The sequence below is a fragment of the Schistocerca americana genome, chromosome X (assembly GCF_021461395.2).
Source record: "Schistocerca americana isolate TAMUIC-IGC-003095 chromosome X, iqSchAmer2.1, whole genome shotgun sequence".
In the NCBI taxonomy this organism is placed as follows: domain Eukaryota; kingdom Metazoa; phylum Arthropoda; class Insecta; order Orthoptera; family Acrididae; genus Schistocerca; species Schistocerca americana.
The window spans coordinates 762,945,299-762,967,166 of record NC_060130.1 but is presented as its reverse complement, the minus strand read 5'-3'; the positions used below and the strand labels follow the sequence as shown (position 1 = coordinate 762,967,166).

The 21,868-nt window shown below is 37.0% G+C and overlaps 1 protein-coding gene across 1 annotated transcript in view; it reads right to left on the bottom strand.

Moving 5' to 3' along the window:
- The window catches only part of LOC124555264 (uncharacterized protein KIAA2013 homolog), a 192,677-nt gene extending 174,146 nt beyond the window's left edge, over window positions 1-18,531 (bottom strand). The window contains exon 1 of the mRNA XM_047129132.1: window positions 18,399-18,531. The gene's annotated coding sequence lies outside the window, so the exon portion shown is untranslated. The remainder of the gene's footprint in view (window positions 1-18,398) is intronic.
- Window positions 18,532-21,868: the final 3,337 nt, after the last annotated feature.

Below are 21,868 nucleotides of genomic sequence, written 5' to 3'. Positions count from 1 at the left end.
AGCATTTCATAAAGTGAAGCAGATGTACAGTAAGGGCCAGATACAATTTGTACTAAATGACATACATCTTTAAATGTAATTCTTCTCTTTCAAGTTACTATTTTGAATCTATTGCAAGAAACAGAATAATCTTTTGAGAGAATACAAGTAGTGTAAATACAAAGTTATTACTCCAAACAACTATTATTAGAAATACGTGTAATATTAAGCTAGAGTGTCATGCTGATGTTTATTCAGGGATCTAAAAATTTTAACTATTCCATGTTTTTATTTTTATGGACTATTTGTCTTTATCCGTAACAATGTTGAATTATTTATAAGAAACAATTTTCAACATATGTATGACACAAGAAACAAAGATAATTTCATGTTGCCAGTTCATAGACTAAAACTCTACTCCCAGACTCCTCAATACATGGCTATGAAAATTTATAATACAATAAAAATGAAAAACTTTCACAGTAGGGAACTGGCTTTACTGAAGATAAAATTACATGCAGTTCTAGTGCAAAAACGTTATTGTTCACTCATAGCATTTTTAAACCATGACAATACATCATACGTATCTCTGTTACATTACTCATACTGACAATTCTCCTGCACTTTAAATCAATGATTTGTGTATGTACATGATGAGACAATACAATTCTGATTCTGATTCTGCACGAAGACTTCAGACGTGAACAATATTTCTCAGTACCATAGACAGTGAATGTATTGTATTGCATCTTTATTGATCCACCCAATTATTCAATGTACAGAAGTGAACAACATAATATAAGACAAGCCAAACAGATGATATGAGAATATATATAGACACAATATTGTTTCATATAGCATCACACTGAAGATGTGTTACATATGGATAATTCCACATCGGTTCAATACAGAAAAGAAACATTTTCAACCTGATCATCTGAGATATCTTTCAAATTTGGTGCATTCAATGCTCCAGATAAGAGATGGAAAACTAACAATTTGCAGAGGTATATGACAATTGTGAAGAAAGTTACAGGCCTGCAAAGTTTAGAAATCGTATGAAATTTACATGTGCCTGTCTCAACACAAATAACTATAATTCTGGTTCTAATCCAGATACAGCAATGAAACTAGTATCACTGAAAAGCTAATGAGTAGAGCTTTACAATGATTTGCAATCAGAATTAGAATTTTATTGGCTCATGACATACATACAGAATTGATTTGCAGTGCAAGAAACTCCTCAATATAAATAATGTACAGAGATACATACAATGTGTCAAATAAAAACCAGTCTTAATTTTAAAAAATCATTACACTTTTGTTTCATCACTCTGGGATGAAATCTTCTTCTTTATGTAAAAATTCCATGAGTGAACACTGATATTTTTGCATTAGGATGGCACATAATTTTATCTTCGGTAAACTTAGTTCCATACCGTGTAAGTTTTTCAGATTTAATTTGTTATAAATTTTCATGGCCCTGTATTGAGAAGTACTGAAGTAGAGTTTTAGTCTATGAGATTGTAACATGAAATTATCTTTGTTTCTTGTGTCACAAATGTGTTGAAACTGGTTTTCTATAAATATTTCTGGCTTGGTACAGATAATGACAAACACTTCATAAATGTAAATATGTGGAATAGTTAAAATTTTCAGATACCTGAATAAAGGTTGGCATGACACACTATGTCCAATACTACACACATCTCAAATAATAATTTTTTGAAGTAATAAGTATTTTCACTACCTGCATTCCCCCCAATAGATTATTCTGTAATTTACAATAGATTCAAAACAGCTGTGATAAACAACTGTCCTAATGTCCATGTCACTTGTGTAAGACAATATTGCCATTGCAAATGCAAGACTGTTTGGCTTGTCTGCCGAGTAGCTTACATAAGAAGACCAAGATACACATTTTTTCTGTAAATATCCCCAGATATTTGACAGATTCTGCTTCCCCAAGTTTCTGATTTTTATGGGTAATTTGGAAGTCACTTGATTTTGATTGTTTGGTTTTACACTATGTAAGTGGGTTTTTTACAAGTTTAATTTTAATCCATTTATATCAAACCAATGTTCTAAACTATGTAGAATGTCAATAACCGTTTGAGGAATTTGTTGTGTGGTCTCACTTCCAATGAGTACAGATGTGTCTTCTGAAAAATAAAACTGAGTGGGATGTAATAAAATAAAAACAAGATTGGGCCAAAGATGGAACCTTGTGTGACTTCCTGTAAAATAATTTTCCATTCTGAGAAACAATTTCCTGTAACTGATGTTACACCAACCCCTTTGCTTTCTATCAGCTAAAATATGATTTGGACCATTCCAAAGCACTACCACTTATTCCACATGCTTCTAATTTATGTAACAATTGGGGATGGTTTACACAGTGACAAGCTTTTGTAATGTCACAGAAAATTCCTGTGACTTTTTGGAATTTGTCCAGAGATAAGCAAATTTTTTGTACAAACTTGATGATGGCACACATTGTACTCTTTCCTTTCTGGAAGCAGAGCTGATTTAATGTGATAATATTAGATTTTGCCATGAAATTTTGGACCTGTATTGCAACAACTTTTTAAAATACCTTTGAAAATATTGGGAGAAGACTTATTGGTTGACAGTTTTCTACATCTTCCTTTCTTTGAGCACTTCTTCAGTAATGGCTTTGCTGTTGTGTATTTTAGAGCGTATGGGAATCACCCTTCTTCAAAAGACTGGTTTATTATTTCAGGCAGGGGTGCTGATATTATACTAGAAACTGTTTGAATCACTCTAGTGGGTATTTCATCACACCCAGTCAAATTTTTATTTTTGGGGGAGATTACTACCTTTTCTACACCTTTCACTGTAATTCATTGAAATGTAGTTAGAACTTGCCTGTTATCCTGGTTGAAATTGAAGGGTTGGACATTACCTAGGTAACCACTTACATTAACATCTGATTTGGATTTGCCACCTATCTTAATTACGGAAACCTGTGGACTGTCATCTATTACACCAAGTTCAGAGTTTACGACTGACAATACTGCCTTTGATTTATTTGTATGGTGCAGAATGAATATTTTGTGTACCATTTGTCTTGTTGCCTTTACCACCCCTCCAAATACAGTTTTATACCTTTTTACACAGTTTACAATATCTAAATTTGTATTACTTTTTAGTTCAGTATGTAATTCTCTTTTTCTGGCACTTGACACTTTTATACCAGCAATTATCTATTTCAATTTGCTTGTCAATTTTTTATGGCAGACTGTAGGGGAAATATTTCACTAAAACATACAAAAAGCTCTCAAGAAATCTGTTATAATTTACTTTTTCAAGCCTATAACAGGGTGTTTTTCTAAGAATTTCCACATTCAAGATAATTGCCCTTGACCTTTGCCCTTCAATGTCTCAAAAAACACCACAGTATTTTTTAAAAAAATATATATATTGTGTAGCTCCAATATGCTACTATAAACATTGTAAATATCAAGATGGCACACCAAAGCCATCATGCCCAAAATTTTATTTTCTTCAGCATCAGAACACTTTCGAAATGCAGAAGGTAGCACATAAAATTGAACACGAATTATTTTTAAAAAAAATCATAAGTAATATTGTACAAAAATATGGTTTATATTACTGTAACTGTATTACGAACCATTTATAGTGTGCCTTCAATGAAAAGGTAACAAAATGAGGTTACATCTTGTTTCACAAGCTGCCAATTAAATTTTTAATGTTCACCAGATCTGTTGCAAGTACAGAGTATGTCCTTCCAGTTTGTATCACTGGATCTACTCTTGTGAGAATGTCACATCTTCTGATAACATAAGTATCCGGTATGGCAGGAAACACAAATGATGGAGATGGTCTATAAGAATGCTAGAAGCTGGCCTGTACCTCATCTGTTAAGTTTGTAAGACATACACAACTAACCAATGACTGTCCTACAATTAGTCAGTTTCATGTTCCATGGATCATTTTGCATGATAGACAGTAATGATGTGGAATGAGTCATTTTACATTTAAATCGCAAATTAATTTGTACATACACTGATGAGCCAAAACATTATGACCTGCTTAATAGCTTGTCAGTCAATCTTTGGAACGAAATACATAAATGATTCTGCATATCGGGGATCCGACAGTTTGTTGGTAGGTTTGTGGAGGTATGTGGCATTAGATACCTATGCGAGGGTCACACAATTCATGTAAATGGTGGCCCACTGATTTGAGTATGCACTTATGGCACCCAATAGCGACCCAGATGGGTTTCATAGGATTTACATCACGTGAATTTGGTCACCGAAACATCAATATGAGTTTATTATAATGCTCCTCAAACCACTGTAGCATTGTTCTGGCTGAGACGCACAGACAATTATACTGCTGTAAGATGACATCACCATCAGGGAAGACAACAAGCATGAAGGGATGCAAGTGATTCACAGCTATACAGCTATTAGCGTGTCTTTGATTGCTACCACAAGTCCCATGCAAGCAGAAGAGAATGTCTCCCACAGCACACTACTGCTCCCACCAGCCTTCATACATGGTACACTGCACGTTTTGAGCTGTCATTCACCTCGATGACAGAGTTTGTGGTGACAACCATTGACCTAGTGTAGCAAAAATGTGACTCACCCAAAGAGCCAACACATTTCCATTGATGGTCAAATCCCGATTGTCCCATACCCACTGGAATTGTAACTGACAGTGTCGTTCAACATGTGGACACGTATGGGTGGTCTGCTGCGGGGCTCCATGTTTAACAATAAACAATGACCAGTGTGCTTTTTTTAAAAAAAAAAAAAAAAAAAAAAAAAAAAAAAAAAACTTGTGCATGCACCAGTATTGTGCTCTTTCAGCAGAGATGCCACAGATCACCAACCACCCTACTTTACAGAGCAGACAAGCCTCCCAACCCCATGGACGTCCAACCATTTCGTGCCTAGAGGTAGTTTTTCTGTCCTTCTACCTCTTTCTGTAGATGCTCACAACAGTAGCATGTGAACTTTTGACCAGCTTCACCATTTTCAAGATACTCATTCACAGGCTCTACATAATAATAATCTGCCCTTTGTCAAAGTGGCTTATCTCAGTGGATTTCCCATACCTTTGCTAGGGTGATCTCCCATCTGCGTCTGCTCCACTTACATACTTTTTCTACTGTGTCATATACTCACAATGCCACCAGGTGGCATCCAATGCCACAGTGGGCAGTGGTCATAATGTTTTGGCTTATCAGTGTATCGTTACATTCTCTATGTTTCTAAGGTTTTTTTCCCAATAAGAAAAAATATATACTGATGTTGTGAGCTAGTAAGTCCTACTCACCATCTTCTGCACATTACAGTAATAGAAATTCTTCTACAGAATAGAAGAAGTTGTCAAGGAGAAACTTTCTCAGTTTTCAAGTTTTACTCTGCTGTCTGCCAGACATTTTATATCACTGGATAAGTGATCAAAATTTTTGTTGCAGCATTGAGCACCCCTTTTTGTGCTAAAGACAACCTTAACATGAAGTGATGAATTTTAATTTTCCTTGTGGTATTTTAATTATGTACATCACTGTTCTCTTTCAACTGAAGTGGATTATTTACACACAAAAAACAACACTTCATGAGGAAATAAATATACTGTAAAGCAGTAGTCATAAGCTCTAACTCAAACAGATGTCTACAAGATGATCGGGGTGAGCACCACATTATATTCTTGCAGCACATTTTTGCGCAATAAAGATTTTCTTTCTTAAAGATGAGTTACTCCAGAACCTTATTCCATATGACATTACAAACTGAAAATATGCAAAATACGTCAACTTACTGATACGTCTCTCCCCACAATTTGCAATGATTCTAAGTGAAAATGTGGCTGCAACAAATGCATCTGTCTGTTACCAGCATTTCTTTCCACATAGCAATCTCTTGTCTGCTCACTAAATACGCACACCATATCTTTGCTTTTACGACACCCTTGTTAATATGTATTACACAATGAAGCTTATGGGTACCTGGAATCATGCTTTTATTCTTGAAATGTTGCTTCAGCTGGGCAATGTCTTAATTGTGATGAGAAACTGACACATACTCAAAGACATATAGAGGAATATTATCTTTGCACCACTGAAACAACTGTCACGGTGTCAAAACAGTTCCGTAAGGTCGTTTGAGGCTGGCCAGTACGACTAATCTCTTTACAGCCTCTGCAACCTCATGAAAAGTACCTCTGCCATGTGCTGTAGCAAAAAAATGCCATTCAAACTCTTCCTGATGAATGGACAGAACTCATGAAATTCTTTCTGTTTTTCTATTGGGCAACACATCCATCCAAAATGTAGTAAATGTGTTTTGGAGTTTGAAAGTGACATTTTAAGAAATTGTGCTGAAAGAACACACACGCAAACACACTGTATCATGCCGAAGGCAATCAGATGTTTCCACATACGACACATGAGGTATTTCACTAGTATCTGCATCTCTGCAGTAAGCTACAAATGGGTGATTTGTAACCTGCGAATTATACCAGTGAAATCCCTGTACTTCACCCTGAATGTTGAAGGAGTAATTCTCTACAAAATAACAAACAACATGATATTTATTTACTCTAAGTTCCTCTTTAGTGATTTTAAAGATCTGTGGTTGCTGCTGAGTGATACGTATGTGTGGCAGTAAGAGGTCAATGGAAGCATCCAATTCCATAAGTCTGCTTTGACCTGTGATGTATTGTGGTGTGTAACATCACTATGGTACTGAATTTTTGAGTTGGTTGTGTTTCTGGATGTCGTGTTGTTATATGTGACAATGCCCTCTGATGGTGGATGTGATGTTTTGTGTATTGTATATTTGTGGTAGGTTGGTTGTGTTTTAACTGATGTAGTGAATATGGGGTATTTGGGTTTTTGAGTTGGTTTTTTGGTATCGATAGCTGCAGTTTAGCTGTATATGACAAGGGAAATGTCCAATTCCCCTTTTTGGGGTAATACACATTGTTTTTTTTGTATTGGTATGTACAGTTGAGCTATATAGGTCAAGGGAACTGTCCAATTGCTGTGGTTCCGTTAGTGCATCAGAGTTCTCTAATTTAAATTTTTTTGATATTATTTGTTTTGGGATGTTGGGGTACTTTTTCATTTTGTATAATTAGTTTGTCCCCGACCTAACCCCCAATTTTCCATGATTGCCTTGTTAGTTTCATTTTATTTTTGGAGTGAGACATTATTGTGTCATTTTTATTTTTGTTCAGGTTTGTTGGCGTATGTATGTAGTGACATCACCATCATCATTTTATATACGCTGGAAGCAGCCATTTCCACTATATTGATGATGTCATGGGTCAAAGCAGATAGGTGGAATCGGACACTTCTGTAATGCCATAGTAACTGCTGTAAACTTGATGCCAACTGCTCAATGAAATTGTCTACTGATTTTGTTATCATCTCCAGAATTACCCTGCCTACTGTTAACCAACACTTGTATGTAATTTTGTCAATGCAGTTGGTACCAAACAGCTCAAACAGATAAGTCACTCTTGTAAAACTTGGACGACAGGGATATGCACCTAAGAAACATGCTGGAAATACAGGACTGCACATAACAAATGCTACACAGCACTTTAATGATGGTGATGTGCGTTCTTCACATATAGTTAGTTCTTTCAATTCATATCCTTCATCCTTTAACTTAAAATTCTGGTGTGACCCACAAAAAAACAGTATGGATTGGATACCACTGGCAAAGGCACTGCTTTTGTCACAACTCAAAAAAATCTTGAAAGTCAGCATTTACAACTGGGTATATACCTTTGAAATATCCATACAATTCCTTAAGAATTCACTGTTTCTGCTTATGTACTCTAATTCCATTTTCTTTCACAGACACACAGTCTTTTCTTCCTGGCATCACATAGATCACAGCAAAAATCAGGTACAAACTGAACATTTTTTCACAACACGTCTTATCTGGCTTTGGATCTGATGTCACTAGTATACCATGTCGTGCTTCTATCTGTTTTATTCTTCAAATCATGTAATGTGAAATGGAAAATTATTTCATGGTTTTCCTTATTCAGCAGTTCTTGGGAAGTAATGTCAAAATTTGTGTCTTGCCACACTTACAGTCTTTACTGGGCTTTTCACACTCCTCTTTTTCCAGCTGTGCCACAAAGATATGCTCCAACACCGAGACAACCATTTCAGTTTTTACTTTGTGTACTTCTTCTCACACTGCACCTTCTTTTTCTTCACAAGTGGTTTGTCTAAAAACTGGATGTTAATATTTAAAGAATCCAGTGCCAGAGCCAAGGTTATTTCATCTTCACCTAACATCCTCTCTAGAAGTAATAAGCACAGCTGCATTTTGGGATATTTACGTCCTAGACTTGCTGCAAATTTTACCATCTAGCAATACATTAGGACACTCCTGAATTTTTTCAAATTCTTTTGTACTCTTGCATGACCTCCTCCTTGAAATCGATAGTAACAGTACAATTTTGACCTGCAAAAACTACTTCACAACACATGTACACTGTAGTTTGAGTAAACAAGCCACATCCATGAGACATGCTAATGGTCGCTGGTTGAAAAAAAATAAAGTCTCCCTGATTGGCTGTTCACAGCAAGGAAGCAAAAAGTTTCTTCATATGGATTACGTGATTTAAGGAAGTTTTCCACTTCATCTAACTGAGGTGAAATTACATTAGGTGTTCCACAGGGTTTGATCATGGGTCCCCTTCTGTTCTTGATGTATGTGAATGACCTCCCTTCTTATCTGAGACAAGAAGCTAAACTGACACAGACTGCTGATGATACAAGCATCATTATTAATCCAGTATAAGAAACTCCAATTGAAAATGATGCAAATAATGTCTTAGAAAAAGTTACTGAACTTTGAAAAAACACAGTATATTCAATTTTCTACTATGAGGAGTACAGTTCCTCCAATAAATGTAACACATCAACAGAAGTCAGTAGCCAGGGTAGAGCACATTAATTTTATGGGTGTACATATAGATGAGAATCTTTATTGGAAAATTCATATTTTGGATCCCCTAAAATGACTAGGTTCAGTAACTTTCGCAATCAGAATAATTGCTAATTTTGAGGATATAGAAATTAGCAAGCCAACATACTTTGCATACTTTCACTCTTTGATGTCATACGGAATACAATGTTGGGGTAACTCAACACTTAGCCAGAAAGTATTCACTGCTCAAAAGAAGGCAGTTAAAATAATGTCTGGGGCTCATAGCCGCACATCCTGTAGGTATCTGCTTAAGGTTAGGAGTTCTCGCAACATCCTCACAGTACATTTACTTAGTAATGAAATTTGTTCTCAACAACATGGACCAGTTTATACACAACAGTGACATTCATGATTATAATACCAGAGAAAAGAAAGACTTACACTAACCTCTACTTATGCTATCTTTGCCACAGAAAGGGATAAAATATGCTGATGTAAAACTTTGCAACAAATTACAATATGAAATAAAATATCTGACACGCAGCAGTAGTAGTTTCAAAAATAAACTTAAATCATATCTCCTTTACAACTACTTCTATACCATTGATGAACTGTTGAATAGGAATAAATAAATGACACACACACACACACACACACACTGCTGATTATTGCATTAGTTAATGTAATGACACAGAAAAAAATTGGGCCATGATGCCTTTGGTGTCCATCTTGATATTTAGCATACTTATAGTTGCATATATAATTGAGGATGATATATTTTGAGTTATTCAAGGTCAAAGGTTAAGGTCAATGACCTTGAATGTGGAAATTCTTAGAAACCTGCCACATTGCATATCAATGTAAAGCTCTTCTCAATTAGCTTTTTAGTAATAAAAGTTTCATTGGTGTATTTGGATTACAACCAGAATTATAGTCATTTATGCTGAGACAGATGCACATAAATTTCACACAATTTCCAAACTTTACAGATCTGTAACTTTCTTCACAACTGTCATACACCTCTGCAAACTGCTAGTTTTTCTTCTCTTATCTGGGTCACTGAATGCACCAAATCTGAAAGAAATCTGTATGGGTTGAGTGCTGCATTGAATTGACATGGAGTTACCCATATGTGTTCATAATAATGTAATAGTAACCTTGAATAACAATGCTGGTCATATCAAACAGTTAAAGTTCATTAATGGGCAATAGGTTATACTTATAACAAAAAAAGTTTAGTTTTGAAAGATAATCAAAATGTACAATTTATGACAGATCACGTTCCAGAAAGTCTTGTGTGTTGTAGAAGCAATGCTTTGCTAGAAGTGCTCTTTAAGTTTTTTTCAAATTTTGTTGGCTTTTGACTATTTTTTCAGCTTATTTTGGGAGATAATTGTACACTTCAATTCTCACATATTAAACACTACTGCTATACAGTTTAAAGAAGTGAGCACTAATCTTATCAACTTTTTACCATTTTGTCATGGTGGTGACTGTCTACGTTCCTCTACAGTCTATTGATGTTTGTTAAACAGGGCAGGTCAAACACATATTGACTAGGGAGAAGTATTATGTTTACATTTTTAAAAGTGGTTTACAGGTTTCTCATTTTTATTTGTGCAGGATTGTTCCAAATGATTTTATTTTTTCAGTTTAAATAATATCATTGTTTCAATACTATGATCCCCCCTCCCCCCAAAACGATCCATAGCATAATAATGAACAGAAAAGAGCATAATACATACAGGGTGTTTCAAAAATGACCGGTATATTTGAAACGGCAATAAAAACTAAACGAGCAGCGATAGAAATACACCGTTTGTTGCAATATGCTTGGGACAACAGTACATTTTCAGGCAGACAAACTTTCGAAATTACAGTAGTTACAATTTTCAACAACAGATGGCGCTGCAGTCTGGGAAACTCTATAGTACGATATTTTCCACATATCCACCATGCGTAGCAATAATATGGCGTAGTCTCTGAATGAAATTACCCGAAACCTTTGACAACGTGTCTGGCGGAAAGGCTTCACATGCAGATGAGATGTACTGCTTCAGCTGTTCAATTGTTTCTGGATTCTGGCGGTACACCTGGTCTTTCAAGTGTCCCCACAGAAAGAAGTCACAGGGGTTCATGTCTGGCGAATAGGGAGGCCAATCCACGCCGCCTCCTGTATGTTTCGGATAGCCCAAAGCAATCACACGATCATCGAAATATTCATTCAGGAAATTAAAGACGTCGGCCGTGCAATGTGGCCGGGCACCATCTTGCATAAACCACGAGGTGTTCGCAGTGTCGTCTAAGGCAGTTTGTACCGCCACAAATTCACGAAGAATGTCCAGATAGCGTGATGCAGTAATCGTTTCGGATCTGAAAAATGGGCCAATGATTCCTTTGGAAGAATTGGCGGCCCAGACCAGTACTTTTTGAGGATGCAGGGACAATGGGACTGCAACATGGGGCTTTTCGCTTCCCCATATGCACCAGTTCTGTTTATTGACGAAGCCGTCCAGGTAAAAATAAGCTTCGTCAGTAAACCAAATGCTGCCGACATGCATATCGCCGTCATCAATCCTGTGCACTATATCATTAGCGAATGTCTCTCGTGCAGCAATGGTAGCGGCGCTGAGGGGTTGCCGCGTTTGAATTTTGTATGGATAGAGGTGTAAACTCTGGCGCATGAGACGATACGTGGACGTTGGCGTCATTTGGACCGCAGCTGCAACACGGCGAACGGAAACCCGAGGCCGCTGTTGGATCACCTGGTGCACTAGCTGCGCGTTGCCCTCTGTGGTTGCCGTACGTGGTTGCCCTACCTTTCTAGCACGTTCATCCGTCACGTTCCTAGTCCGTTGAAATTTTTCAAACAGATCCTTTATTGTATCGCTTTTCGGTCCTTTGGTTACATTAAACCTCCGTTGAAAACTTCGTCTTGTTGCAACAACACTGTGTTCTAGGCGGTGGAATTCCAACACCAGAAAAATCCTCTGTTCTAAGGAATAAACCATGTTGTCTACAGCACACTTGCACGCTGTGAACAGCACACGCTTACAGCAGAAAGACGACGTACAGAATGGCGCACCCGCAGACTGCATTGTCTTCTATATCTTTCACATCACTTGCAGCACCATCTGTTGTTGAAAATTGTAACTACTGTAATTTCGAAAGTTTGTCTGCCTGAAAATGTACTGTTGTCCCAAGCATATTGTAACAAACGGTGTATTTCTATCGCTGCTCGTTTAGTTTTTATTGCCGTTTCAAATATACCGGTCATTTTTGAAACACCCTGTATATGTCAACATGCTGGCATTTAACTCATCCCTCACCGAGTGGAGTGCAGGAGACTTTGCTTAGCCTGGAATTAATCATGTCCATGTGGTTTTTCTGTGTGAATATGTCAGTGTTATGGATGCGTCACTTAGTGTTATTGTTGGAACCTGGGGAGTTCTGTTCTCAACAGTGGGAAGGTTGAGCATAGGGTCATTCCATGTCAGTTCAACCAGGGGCTCCAGCTCATAGTCTCAGATTTGACTGAAATCCAGTACACTAATTCTAGCATGTGTGGAACACTTGTGTACAAAGTATTAGTTTCCCCTGCCAATTAGTTCTAGAATTATGACTTGTGAAAGAAGGTGGTGTGACCCGGAAATTGCAACCCGCATATGGCAATCTATCTTCAGACCCAACTTCAGGTCTTAATAACTTTGGAACTATTCCACATAGTCCAGTGAAATTTTTACAACCCAGTAACGTCCATTTAGAGAACACACTCCATGAATCAAAACACCAACAACATATTTCTGAGGGAAAACAAAAAATTCCAAAATGTGATTAAAAAAAGTGTAATATGTTAAAAGGTACATATTGTAGGTGCCCTCTATGCCAAATATAATTCACTCAAAAAGGGTATAAATTTTTTGTGGTCAGCTTAATGTGGCCTAAACACACACAGAACTCATCATGCCCATATCAGTCACAAAAAACTGAGTTACATGCACATGAAAATATAAAAATTTGGAAAATTACCTGAAAAACATGGATTTTCTAAGTGTGGTAGCACAAAAGGGACAAGTGGTATCAAAGCCAAATTTCACACACTGCATAAGGAGACCGTAATCATACATATCGCAAAATTTCAGCATGTTATTGCAAGACATTTGTGTACAATGGAAATTGACAGATGTATTTAGTGATGTGGCCATTGTTCCACAACACAATTTTGTAAAAACATATCATAAACTGCTCTGTCTCTTCTTATCCTCTCCGACAACTGTTTAATCACTAAGCAACAACATATAGACAGATTAACACAACCTATCATTAATGTTTACTGCACCCTTAACTGCTAAAACTCAGTCAATTGTGCTTCGAACAGAAGTTCTCCCACACTTTAGCTACTGTACTGTGTACATTGAGTGGCAAATTGTACTGTGTTCCTGACACTGTGGTAGGAACTGTAACTGTCATAAGAATACGTTCAAAAGGAATCCAACACCTGTCTGCCAAACGTGGCCAATGAAATGATCTTGCTGGTGCCATGAAGTTCACAAATACATCACCTTCTGCTTCACAGCACTCTGCAACACATCCTAAGTACCATTTGTCATCATAAACAGCAATAACATAGCAACCTGGTTGTATGTTGCTGCTTTTGCTTCTGAATCCTGAGTCAGACACACTGTGAAGACACATGTTGTGGATGAACCTATAGTTGTAACTGGACAGTCTGCTCATCTGCACATTGTCAGAGTCCGCTGGAGAGAAGTGATGATAGCTCCTTGTGCCTGCAACAGTTTTAACGTGTTCTAGTCTGCTTTTTAGCAACTCTTCGACTGATTTCACCTCATCTTTCGAAACATAGAATGATCGTATGCCAGAGATATTTTTCTGTACCCAGGTAAATAACTGAAGAGGTGTTAGAATGTGACCTCCTTTAGGGTGCTGCAGACTAGCTCATAATGCCATGTGCTTAATGGTAGCACCAATACCATCACAAACATTTTTACCATGACTTGTTGCGAAAAAATTTCATTCTGTGTGAATCTGAAAATCATGGTAATGCATGCATAAATTTTTGAGATTTTTACAGTTTTTGTACTGACTAGCTGCCCCATCACTGAAGTATTTCACAAAATGTATGTGAGGCAGCTTGTTTTTCACATATGCCATGGCAGTGCGAATGTGGGCATGAACTGCAATGGCATCATGAATTAAACAGTCACAAAAAACGCACAGGTTCATGACAGACACATCACCTGATACACCTCTATAGTAAATCACAAATGGCTGGAGAGTTGCTTGATTGTTGTCCCAATGATATCCTTGGACGGCATCTTGAACTATAAATGCATAATTTTCAGAAAAGTCTAGTATTACTTTAATTTCATCTTGTTTCAAATTATCCTTACAAAACTGGAGATAAGCCGATTGTGCTGTGTGGTCAGTCTGTCTGTTTTTTGACAACACATTTCAACAAAATCTTCCACTGTACTTTGCTTTGTTTCAAGACTTGTGCAATATATGTGTGTCCACTGTTTATAAGAAACATGTTCATCGTCATCCATAAGGAGTTCACCATACAGTTTGTTATTCATGAGTTGTGCAAGATTTGCCTTACCAGGACACTTTTCACACCTGTGAATCATGCACTGGTAGGAACTGATGTCACACACTAGCAGCTTCTACATCTATACTCTACATCTATACTCCGCGAGCCACCTTACGGTGTGCACCTTTGTAATCCAGACCAGAATCCTTTATAGCAGCAAACATCAGCTTAGCATTTTGATGGGTCTCACATACACAAACATTGTGTGTGCCCCTTGCACTTATAGGCACAACTCATTTTGGCCGAAGATTGAAAAAAGATGATAAACCTACTTTGGTATTGGGATACTTTTCCTTGAATTCTACATACAGTTCTGATATGTTGCATAGCAACAGTCTTTTTTGCATCTGTACACGTATATTTCCCATTTTCACCGTTACATAGTCTTTTTTTCCAGGCATTATTCGGCTGTAGTCATTATTTTCATAAATCTAGGACAATAGCACCTTTATTTCTGAACTCAATTGCTTACCCTGAGACTGCTGAAGTTGTGGAAGCACTCCTTGGGTTGCTTTTATTTTCCTAGCTTGCTTTACGATATATGTAGAAACACTAAATTCCTTTGCAGTGTAACCAATAGACCAGCTGGAAGGTGCAAGGGTAAGAATAGCTACTTTTTTCTGGCGTGTGGATATGGCACATTTTTCTTTCAAATCATGCACAATTTTGTCCAAATCAGAGCATTTATGGCATGATTTCTGTTGCTTTGGAGCAGATAGTTCTTCCTCTTCCACCATTAGTGTGTCAGCTATTTTGTGTTTAAATTCCATTTGAGCTTCTTGTAGTTTTCTTCTACCATAGCTGGGCCTTTCTCTTTTCCCAACTTTGTGTGTCTTCATGGGAGACAAACCAAGAGCAGTCACTGAAGTATTTAATTGCTCATCCACTGTGGTTGTAGGTGACTGATACGCGTCACTGTCATGTAAATTATCAGAATATTCTTCATTTTTTTAGCAGTGTAACACACCTGGAACATAATTTTTGTCCTGGTTTCACGTTAAGTCACATGCACTGATTCACTTTCAATACTGATTTTCTATCAATTTCTCTGAGGCTACACTTCACTGTCTTCTTATGAATCCGAAATGGATGAAAACAACTTCTTTGTAGGAAAGAATACTTATCCAGAAACACTTTCATATGATGACAACAAACACTAAAGTTTCCTGGAACTGTACTTCTTGTGCCCACAGGGTGTATCCCGGATCTCCATAGCAACAGATCTTGGTCCGATTCATCCAGATCATAAAGTACAAAGCGAATGCCACATTTTGTTCCATAAGTTGTTTCATGACATTCAGATGCCTGTGCTCTACCAATACTGCAACTTCTTTGAACAAAAGAACCACTAGTACTCTCTTCTGGCTCCATATTGACTATCCACAACAGTGCTGACCAGTCTGAACTAGAATCTTAAAAACATGAGTAACCTGTAATTGTTGCTTGTTTCCTTTGTTGTTCCTGTCTAACAATGACTCATTCTGTCCCTGAAAACTACCATTGTTTAACTTTCTGTTGCCTAATGGTTCCTAACAATTGCTGCAGCTTTATCTGAAACAAGCTGTCTGCATCATCACTATTACTTGCTAAATCGTGTTAAAAGAAACGTAACCAAATACATCTCTGTCAAATTTTATTGTACACAAATGCCTTGCAATAACAAGTTGAAATTTTGCCACATATTATATTATGGTCTACTTATGCATTGTTTGAAATGTGGCTTGGTATCACTCGTCCCTTTTGTGCTACCACACTTAGAAAATCCATGTTTTTCAGGTAATTTTTCAAATTTTTGTATTTTCGTGTTCATGTAACTCTGTTTGTGTGACTGATATGGGCATGATGAGTTCTGTGTGTGTTTAGGTCACATTAAGCTGACCACAAAAAATTTATACCCTTTTTAAGTGAATTATATTTGGCATAAAGGGCACCTACAATATGTACCTTTTAACGTATTACACTTTTTTTAATCACATTTTGGAATTTTTTATTTTCCCTCAGAAATATGTTGTTGGTGTTTTGATTCATAGAGTGTGTTCTCTAAGTGGATGTTACTGGGTTGTAAAAATTTCACTAGACTGTGCGGAATAATTCCAAAGTTATTAAGACCTGAAGTTGGGTCTGAAGATAGATTGCCAGATGTGGGTTGCAATTTCCAGGTCACACCACCTTCTTTCACAAGTCATAATTCTGGAACTAATTGGCAGGGGAACTTAAAATTTTGTACATGAGTGTTCCACACTTGGTAGCATTGGTGTGCTAAATTTCTGCCAAATCTGAGACTATCAGCTGGAACATTTTCTCAAATTGGTTGAATTGACAGGGAATGACTCCATACTGTCTTTTTTGCATTCAGGAGCAGTCTGTTTGATGCAAGCCATGGGTCTAGTCGGGCTGTATTTCTATTAACTGCTGACTGGAGAGATTCATCTGCATCTGAGTAAAGGCATCAGTATCATCAGAAAACAGAAATGCCTTACTAGTGGCAGGGTGGAGGGGATGTCATTTATATAAAGTAAAAATAACAAGGGAACTAAAACTGAGACCTGTGGCACTTGTACAGATGAGTACACAACATTTAGGATTCCTTCCTGATTTACAAGAAGATATTGTGCTTGGTCTTTGAGATAACTTCTGTGTCAGCCATGGGCAGTTCCCCATATCTCGTATTATCAAACTTTTGCAAGATTGAATATGTTGTGGTACATTACATCAAAGATCTCTCTGAGGCCAAGAAAGACGCCTACAGGTAGGCATTTGTTGTTGGCAGGATGTAGAGTAGTATCAAGGAATTCATATATGGCATCAGCACCAGTTTCATTTTCTTGGAAACCATACTGAGCAGAAAAAAAGAATGTTATATTTTTCTAAGAAATTAATTTAGTCAGGCAGCCATGCATGTACAAATATTTTACTGAATACAGATAGTATGCAACTGGAGAGTAGTGCTAGGACCATCTTCAGATCCCTTTTTAAGTATGAGTATGACTTTTGCTATTCTCTTGGGAATATTTTATCTTAAAATGAAGTATTTATTATATTAGACAGTGGTTTACTAATAACTTTGCTTCATCTGTGGAGAAGGAAACAGGACATTTTATCTCCTCCGGCTAACGATTTCTTTATTTTATCTTGCTACACAGCTAATAATAAAATAACACTGCTCACTGTTGTTTTCTTATTGTGTCCAACATTCGGTGCGTCTTGTGATGTTTAAAAATTAGATAACAGTACCAGGCTAACCATTGTGAAGGTGAGTACTCATTCCTTGCATGTTTTTGAGGGTATAGAATGGAATTATGGGAAAGTAACCTCCGCTCGTCTTTTGTGATGGTGGATGGTAAGTTTCAGATGGTGAAGCTTGGGGATAGTTTAATGGCAGTTGTTCAGCAACGATGGTGGTGGCAGATCGAATAGTACAATTCGGACACATGCCCAGGTTACAAAATCATGACTGCTGCCCGTAAATGAAGTACTGTTTATTCCATACTACAGATGACGTACGGGTCCCAAAAAAACTACAAATATGATGTAACTCGCATGATAAATGTGATAAACTACGTGATTGTGTAATGTGAAGCTCCGAGAATACGGTGTTCCCAACTTTATACTGATAACAGGATATAAAACGAATAGAAACAATAGTTGTAAATGCTTAACTCTTGCAAAGGTTCACTGTAATTTATATCATCAGTACCGGGTTATCGCTGTGGCAGTGCTGCTACTATCACAAAACATTTTTGTTCGCTCCACACATCTTACAACCTCATTCTGCCGGTTTTATTCAGTAAACGAGCGTCAGACAGTTTCACTACGCTGTAACTCAGAATAAGAGTTTACTAGCATACCTTGCCAAATGTCTTCCTGACGACGACGTTATGTTTACATTTGTTGCATAGGTATACAGGCTTCACCCACACACGTCAAACATTAAGTTTTGTCACACCGCTAATGTTTCAAAACAAACTTACAATTCCAAAGATATTCCTACTAGAATCAAAGTACTTGTAAGACATCTCTGACACATCAACGCAAAACAGGCGGCAGTTTCCACGCAGCTATGTAGCTTCGCAGATTCCTGTGCAGATGTCGGTACATGCAATACATCGCCGCAAAAATCGCTCGTCCACTCGACACAGGTTCATTCTACTGTTGGTTCGTCTTCTGTCCGTCTAGGAAAGAAATTTCAGCTGTAAGTAGCTTCCCCGTCGTGAGGATATTTCAGTTAAGGACACTAGCTCACAACGCAAAAGACTCTACTGCTGCCTATGTTCGCAACTACACAGTGGCTCCTTAAACGCCAGCAGTTTTCATATTTTCATTTAAATCACGAGTTACAGTACGAACCCAACGCAGTTACTTGCGAACGTACATGGAGATAGATAAATATCTGTTTACGTCCGTAACTGTTCCCTTTATTTCATAGGGTTAACTGCCGGTTTCCTCTGTTAAAGAATAATAAGCAGCCTCTTTATTATCTCAATCGCTCTAATCCTTGGTCTTAACTTTCCACAAACGTCCGTGACTCCCAAATATTTCAATAAATCCAACAATGATCTCCCTAAAGCACTCAGACATATCAACCATTTTAGATTTGACTGCGTACACAAAGACAAAAAATACTATACTGATCAGTTCAGGTAACGATAGCTGTAGGAAACCCAGAAGTATCAGCATAAAATAAAAAGAAATGTCCCTCACTGTTGAGAGTATTAAAATCCTAATGGTTAACTGGCGAGGCATTTACAATAAAATGTCTAAACAGAAGTGAAGCTTATATTTGTATTTTGTATCTGTATTTTTTTCGTCTCATAACATCCTTTTTACACATCATCGACGGAATTGTGCAAAAGACATGTCGATTTATGGCTTATGATATTCATAGTTACACAATTTTTAATGCTACTTTTATCAGCAGAGGTTTATATTGAACACAATAATATTATTATATTGTTTTTCTCATGATGTACCTGTATTTAGTGTCTATATTTTCCATGCGTTCTTTTATACATACAGTATTATACCCAGCACTAAGATATTAAATAGTTAGACTGGTCACATCTCTACCCTTGAATTTCTTGTAGACTTTCACTCCTATGTACGTGGGTGTCTATTGGAAGACTTTTAACAGATGTGTTGTAAGCAGGAAATTTTCTTTATTTCTTGTGTTGTACACAGATTTGAAATGGTATTCTCAAGTTAGCTCAGGATTACTGTGTAAAAAGTTGATAATGTCAAATATGTACAATGCAGGGATAGGTGACTATTTAGGATCTTTGATAGCGAGCGATAGGATGTTCTTTTTTGAAATATCAAGTCTCTTGGCAATGTCTTCAATCCCCCTCCTCCCAAAAAATTAACCATATACAATTATGTATTCAAAGTAACTGTGGTACACCACTTTCCTACTATTTATACCTGTTACACCAGATAGCATACCTATTGCAATAGCATGGCTGTTCACTTTAGTAGCTAAATAATGTGTATATGCTTGCCAGCTTAGATTTTTCTCCATGTTTAGCCCCAAGAACTTGGCGGACTGAGTTTCGTCCATAACTTGATTTTTATGTGTGATACTGATTTCACTCATTTTTGATTGTTTGGTTTCAAACTGACTAAACAGGATCTTTGAAACATTAGGTTTAAAATCATTTTGTTTTTATTACAGGATCCAGAATTTCCTCACATTTTCTTTTTCGATAAGTACTGATGTTTCATCAGCAAACATGACTGGTTGGGCACTGATATTAAGAGGTGAATCACTTACGTAGAAGAGAACAAGATTGGCCATAAGATTCAGCCTTGGGGGACTCCTTGTGAAATTGTATTCCACTGAAGTGCATAATGTATGGGATTAGATGTTATGATTACTCTTTGCTTCCCGGTTCTCGGATAAGACCTGAGTCACTGTAGAGCATTTTATCTGATGCCATACCTGTCTAGCTTATGAAGCAGCAAGAAGTGATTCATTGAATAGAACGCCTTTGTAAGTTCACAGAAGATACCTGCCATATTACTGCTTTTGTCCAATGATCATCTGATTTTTTAATGGTCTCCTTAATTGCATTCAGGGTGCTTTTCCCTTTTCCAAACCCATATTGGTTTTTGAGAAAAACATCATCTTTCATGATAAAATTTGTTATGTGCAGTGCAATTATTTTTTTCAAATAATTAATCACATCAACATTAGATTCTAATATGTTTATAAAAAATTTGTTAAAGCACCGAGATATCTGAACAGGGTTCAAAACAGTGTTGTTGTTTTGCTTAATTTTTGAAATTTCCTGGTACTTAACTACTATAGCTAATTCGGATTTAATAACACACCACACTGCGTTAGATTTATTGTTATGGCCTAAAATGACTTGACATCGAAACTTCCAGGCAGATTTAAACTGTGTGCCGGACCAAGACTCGAACTCGGGACCTTTGCCTTTCGCGGGCAAGTGTTCTACCAACTGAGCTACCCAAGCATGATTCACGGCCCGTACTCACAGCTTTACTTCTGCTGGTACCTCGTCTCCGACCTTCCAAACTTTACAGAAGCTCTCCTGCGAACCTTGCAGAACTAGCACTCCTGAAAGAAAGGATATTGCGGAGACGTGGCTTAGCCACAGCCTGGGGGATGTTTCCAGAATGAGATTTGCACTCTGCAGCCAGGAAGTTTTAATCTGCCAGGAAGTTTCATATCAGCACACACTATGCTGCAGAGTGAAAATCTCATTCTGATGACTTGACATTCTTTTGGCAGCTTTGACAACATCTTTAAATTCAACTTTTAGCATCTCACATAGTTACTAAAGTCAGCTTTTTATTTAGCTCACATTTTCTCACATTAGATATTTTTAAGCCCAGACTAATCGATTTTTCTTTACTTGCGAATACATCTAGAAAACTTATCAGAAATTTATCAAAGTTCTCAGTACTTGACACACTATTATCTGTGCACCATTTTGCTGCATTTATCTCTTCTTGATACAGGTTGAAGTTATTATTACAAAAGTTTATTTTCATAAAACCTTTCTTACATTTGATTTAGTTATTACTGGCAGCTGAATAAACAATGAAGAATGGTCAGAAATTCCTAAGTCTAAACAGAATTTGTTTTCACTGTCAAAAATGTAATTTGTCAACATATAGTCTATACAAGTAGCTGAATGAGTATTTTCTCTAGTGAATTCACAAAATATTAGTTTAAAACCAGAGTTCTGAATTAAGTCAATAAATTGGCTGGAGCTTTAGTCATGACTTATCATAGTTACATCTAAATCAGTTGCTATGATAACATTTTTCTTCCTTTCTTTCTGAAGTTTATCAA